The sequence below is a fragment of the Eubalaena glacialis genome, chromosome 18, assembly GCF_028564815.1.
Source record: "Eubalaena glacialis isolate mEubGla1 chromosome 18, mEubGla1.1.hap2.+ XY, whole genome shotgun sequence".
Taxonomy (NCBI): Eukaryota; Metazoa; Chordata; class Mammalia; order Artiodactyla; family Balaenidae; genus Eubalaena; species Eubalaena glacialis.
The window spans coordinates 68218487-68224486 of NC_083733.1; the positions used below are offsets into that span (position 1 = coordinate 68218487).

Below are 6000 nucleotides of genomic sequence, written 5' to 3' on the forward strand. Positions count from 1 at the left end.
GGCGCAGAACCCCTGGAGGCTGCACAGCCCTTTGCCAAGTGTCCTTCTCTTAAGTAAATCTTCATAAGCTTCCTCAGGCGCCCCCCAAATGGCCCTCTGGATGTTCTTTTAGGCCAATTCCGTACCTGGCCCCCCGATCCCGAAAACACCTCTCCCAAAGTATCCCCTCCTCCCAGACCCCGGCCTCCTCCATCCAACTACAAAGTCCCCCGTCCGCCCCTCCTGCCCCCTAACACCTCAGAACCAGGACCCAGGCTCCTCCTCCACCTGTCCTGGACGGAGTCCCCGCCACCCCTACTACTGACACCCCAGCCTCCTCTGTCCCCTCCACTCTTCCCTCCTCCCAGTGGCCAGAGAAATCCTCGGACCTGGAGCCGCCCCGCGGCTCACGAGGACCTGAGCGTCCCGACCGCCCTCAGGGGAGACGCGGGTTCCTCAAGGGGCCTCACCGCGCGCACCATCGGGTCTCAGGGGCTCCTAGGCAGCAGCTCCTGCGCCCCATTGCCGCGAACGCACCCGCACATCCCCGAGGAGACTCTGCAGCGCGATCCCGCGCCGCCCTGGCCCCAAATTGTCCCCGCCCTGATGACAGGGACCCTTCAGAGCTGTGGCCTTGGGACTGACCTCCCGACCTAGGTTCTGCCTGGGCCGCTGGGCAGGAGCGGGCGTGCTTGCTCAGTGCTTGTCCTTGGCGCCCGAGCAGGGCTGGCTCCAGAGATGCCCGAGGAGGCGGTGGACAAACTTGCGCGAATGAATGGGAATGAGTTGCTCAGCGACACGCACAAAACCCCCACCCCCGCCCCCGAACACAAGTCAGGTGGTTAAAACAGTCTCTGACACCAGCACAGGCGTCAGAGTGTTGGCTGCAATTGTATTTTTACGGGGGAGGGTCAGGGGGCCTCTCCCTCCACGAAGGCCCCCCAGCCTGCCAGCATCACTATCCTTGTTACTGAGGGGTTCCTCCTGGGCCTCAGCATCCGTCCCCTCCCCCAGCGCTCCTCCCCCACTGCCCAGGCCAGGCCTTCCTAGGAAAGGCACAGAGGCTCATGCTTCAGAGGCACTGGGGCCTGGGGACCCCTTGGGGGTGGTTGGGGGACGGGGTGGGTCCTGCAGGATCATCAGGTACACAATGAATCCCTCCCACGAGGTGACCTCCTGCCCAGGACTCACACTCCTACTTACAGTGGGATACTTTCAGAATCTCAGAGACACCACTTTGGCCTCAGTGTCCTACTTGTGCAATCTAAGACCCACTTGTAGATCCTCAAATACACACAAATGGGCAGTAACACATCCTGAGGTTCAGTAACACTCAGGCATGTGCACACACACACACACACACAAATGTGCAGATACACACAGCTTCAAATACTGGGCACACCAGGCACACACACACGCAGGACACCCACGTCGGCACACTTAAAACTGAAAGGGCACCCTATGGGACACTCATACCACCTCTGCCTGACACCCCAGGGTCCACCCTCAGTCTCACCTGGGGACCCATCCCCCCAGAGGCCTCCCCCTCTCAGATGCCCCCTATTACTCCGCTTTGGACGCCCCCCAGCTCCTACTCAGAATGGCTCACATTAAACCTCAGAATCACTCCTTCAGCCTTGTAAGCTTGAAAACATTGAGACCTCCTAGCAGATCAGACAGACAAATATGCAGAAATCCATCCACAGAAATACAGGCATGCAGACACACAGACACAGACACACACACACCTGGAAAATCGGAGTCACCCCCTCAGCCTTGCAAGCCTTTTAAAAACAATAAAACCCACTTGCTCCCCACTTACAAATGTGCAGATTCAGATCCACACAACTTCAAACCACAGGTAACCCACGCAGACACACCCACACAGACACACACACAGTTTTCAGATAAACACGTTGGACACTGGGGCATAAAGACACAAACACACCTGCGGCCACATCTCAAAACTCAAAATCACCCTCCAGACACATGATTCCCTCTGGCTGACACCCAGGACAGACCCAGGTCCCGTTGCCCAGAAGCTGCCCCCTTTCACATGTGCGGACCAGTCATGCTCCCAGCGCCCCCCGACAGCCGGGCACTTATGCGCATAACCACTGTTGGCTCAAAAGCCGTTTTCCAAAAGCCCTTCTCATTCCCAAAACTTCATACGCGTCCTCCGAGAACCCTCTTTCCGCAGCTCCAACGCCCCCCAAACTGCTTCAGGTTTTCCCTCCAAATCATTCATCCATGCCCCCAGCCGGCCAAGTTCGTAACTGGCTCCCTTAACTCCCAACTGACCCCTCCAGGGTCCTGGAGGCCCCTGAATAACCGCCTGCCACCGCCATCAGATTAGCATGCCCCTCACATAGTGAAGACATGAGCTCCCCAAATTCAGACACACAATCAGGCTCTGCTGCAATCACACACCCACACAGAGACACACACACACCTAAGTACCCATCAGCTCCACCTGTCGGACAAAAATGCACACCCTTGGGCACAACCCCGCAGAGTCAGACGCAGCCTCACACAGACGCCTCCCAAAGTCAGAATTCGTGCTGTGTGGAATCCCATTAAAATCTCCCGCCCTGGGACGGACAGACAAGGCCACACACTCCCCGGACCCCCGCAGAGCCACACTCCCCCCCTGACACAGTCACCTGCTGGCGAGCCAGTCACTCACTCACACCCACGCCCAGACCCTTCACCCTCGGAGACACAACAGGTCAGGAAGGGGTGGCCGAGGACCCGCCCGCTGTCACCCCCGTTAGCGCGCAGCCGAGCCACCCCCGCTTCCTCCACTGGCAGATACAGAGCCCTCGCCCCAACACACACACACACACACACACACACACACACACACACACACACACACTCTGTCCCTCTCCCAAGCCACCTCCCATCCTCTCCTGCCGAAAACTCACCGCTCGGCGCACTGTCTGCCTTCCCTCCGAGCCGAATGCGGGTGGGCGGAATTCAAACCTGGACCAAAGCGCTCCGAGAGCCGCCCACCGAACTACCTGTCCCAGAAAGCACCGCGCCTCGCCGCGCGAGCCGCTCCGTGTCGACTAAGGAGCTCGAGCCCGGGTGGCTCTCGAGGACCTCTGGGAAATGTAGTCCCGAGACCGAAGGGGGCGGTCCAGGGACACCAGAGTGGCGGAGGTGGGAGCAAGAGGTGGCGTGCCTCATTCCTTTCACCCCAGCCCTGGGTTCCTGCAGATGGAGGGAGCATGGGGGGGAGGGGGGCTTCACGCTCTGCACCTCATCCCCTTACCAAGAGGCAAAGTATTAAATAGCATAGAGGTCCCTGGAGACCCTGCCTCAAAACTTCCAGCACCCCTTGGCAGCCTTGTGCAGCCAAGAGCTATGTGCATCCAATGAAAAGCAAAAAACAAAAAAACTGCATTCAACAAGATCACAAGTTTATGCTCATTTTATATGAGTAATTAAAAAATAGATTTAAAATAGTACTTTTAAAATAGATTGTCATTTCTGATGGAGAAATTTGAACACGGGATATTTGGAGATATTAAGAAATTATTTTAAGTGTAATAGTGGTATTGGGACTAGTTTTTTTAAAGAGTCGTTATCTTTGGTGGATATGTACTGGGATTCAAGGATGGTTTAACATATGCAAATCAATAAATGATACGACACTAATAGACAAGATAAAAACCACATTATCATCTCAATAGATGCAGAAAAACCATTGGACAAAGTTCGACATCCTTTCATGATGGATAAATAAAAATTCCCAACAAATTGGCTATAGAAGGAATGTACCTCAACTTAATACAGGCCATATATGATAAGCCCACAGCTAACATCATATCAATGGTGAAAGGTTGGAAGCTTTTCCTCTAAGATCAGGAACAAGACATGGATGCTCACTCTCATCAATCCTATTCTACAAAGTACTAGAAGCACTAGCCAGAGCAATTAGACTAGAAAAAGAAATAAAAGGCATTCAAATCAGAAAGGAAGAAGTAAAATTGTCTCTGTTTGTAGATGATATTCAAACAAAAATCCTAAAGACTCCACCCCTACCAAAAGACTCCACCAAAAAACAGAACTAATACACAAATTCAATAAAGTTGCAGGATACAAAATCAACACTCAAAAATCAATAGCATTTTCATATACTAACAGCAATCTGAAAAACAAATTATGAAACAATTCTTTTTCTAATACCATCAAAAAGAATAAAATACTAATAAATTTAACCAAAGAGGCGAAAATCTGTACACTGAAAAATATAAAACATTGATGAAAGGAATCAAAGACACAAATAAATGGGAAGATATACGATGTTCATGGATTGGAAGAATTAATATTGTTTACATTTCTATTCTACCCAAAGCAATCTTCAGATTCAATGCAATCCCTATCAAAATTCCATGGCATTTTAACAGAAATAGAAAAAAAAAATCCTAAAATTCAGATGGAACTACAAAAGACCTGACTAGCCCGTACAATACTGAGCAAGAAAAACAATGCTAGAAGCATCACATTTCTTGATTTAAAAAATACATTACAAATCTACAGCAATAAAACCAGTATGGTACTGGAATAAAAACGGACATAGAGCAATGGAACAGGATAGAGAGCCAGAAATAAATGCATGCATATTCAGTCAACTGGTCTTCAACCAAGGTGCCAAGAACACACAATGGGGCATAGATACTCTCTTCAATTAATTGTGCTGGAATACTCAGTTTTGGATATAATTGCATATCCAAATGCAAAAGAATGAAATTGAACCTTTATCTCACACCATATACAAAAACCAATTCAAAATGGATTAAACACTTAAACATAAGACCTGAAACCATGAAATTACTAGAGGAAAACATATCAGGAAAGCTCCTTGACATTGGTCTTGGCAATTGTTTTATTGGATATGACAGCAAAAGCACAGGCAACAAAAGCAAAAGTAGACAAATGAGATTGCATCAAACTAAAAAGCTGTATAGCAAAGGAAACAATCAGGAGAGTGAAGAGAACCTGTGGAATGGGAGAAAATATTTGCAAACTATACATCTGATAAGGGGTTAATATCAAAAATGTATAAGGGACTCATACAACTCAATGGCAAAAAATAAACAACCGAATTAAAAAATGAGCAGAGGATCTGAATATACATTCTCCAAAGAAGACATACAAATAGCCAACAGATATATCAAACAGTGCTCAACATCATTAAATATCAGGTAAATGCAAATCAAAACAAAAATGAGACAGCACTGCATACCTGTTAGGATGGCTATTGTCAAAAAGACAAAAGATAACTAGTGTTGGTGAGGATGTGACAAAAAGGAACTCTTATTCTGTTGGTGGGAATGCAAATTGATACAGCTACTATGGAAAATAATATGGGGATAAATACTGCATGATCTCACTTATATGTGGAATCTAAGAAAGTCAAGCTCTTAGAAACAGAGAACAGAATAGTGGTTGCAGTGTCTGGGAGGTGTGGAAAATGAAGGGATGTTGGCCAAACGGTATAAAGTTTTAGTTATGCAGGATGAGTAAGTTCTGGAGTGCTAATGTACAGCTTGGTGACTTTAGTTAATAACACTGTATTATATACTTGAAATTTGCTAAGAGAGTAGATCTCTTACCAAGAAAAAGGGGGGATAACGATGTGTGGTGAAGGATATATTATTTATCTTGATTGTGATAATCATTTCACAATGTATATGGCTATCAAAACATCATATTGTAAACCTTAAATATATACAATGTTTATTTGTCAATTGTCTCTATTAAGCTGGAAAAAATAAAAACAAACAAACAAAAGAAACTAATTCAGTGGGTATCTGGGGATGTAGCTGTGGTAATAATAGCAAAAATAACTGTCATTTATGGAAGAGTAACCAGGGTAATGCATTTCTTATTTGAATCATGAAAACAACTCATTTTACAAATGAGAAAACTGAGGTCAGGATGTATAAAATATGTGCCCAAGGCAACATTTGGCCAGTGGGCAAAGCTGGGATCTGATCCCAGGAAATCTAG

At 47.6% G+C, this 6000-nt stretch overlaps 1 protein-coding gene across 2 annotated transcripts in view; it reads right to left on the reverse strand.

The window, feature by feature from the left end:
* LOC133078476 (uncharacterized) overlaps positions 1-2931 on the reverse strand; it is a 46245-nt gene extending 43314 nt beyond the window's left edge. For both annotated transcript variants that reach the window (XM_061173536.1, XM_061173534.1), the window contains exon 1: positions 2907-2931. The gene's annotated coding sequence lies outside the window, so the exon portion shown is untranslated. The remainder of the gene's footprint in view (positions 1-2906) is intronic.
* Positions 2932-6000: the final 3069 nt, after the last annotated feature.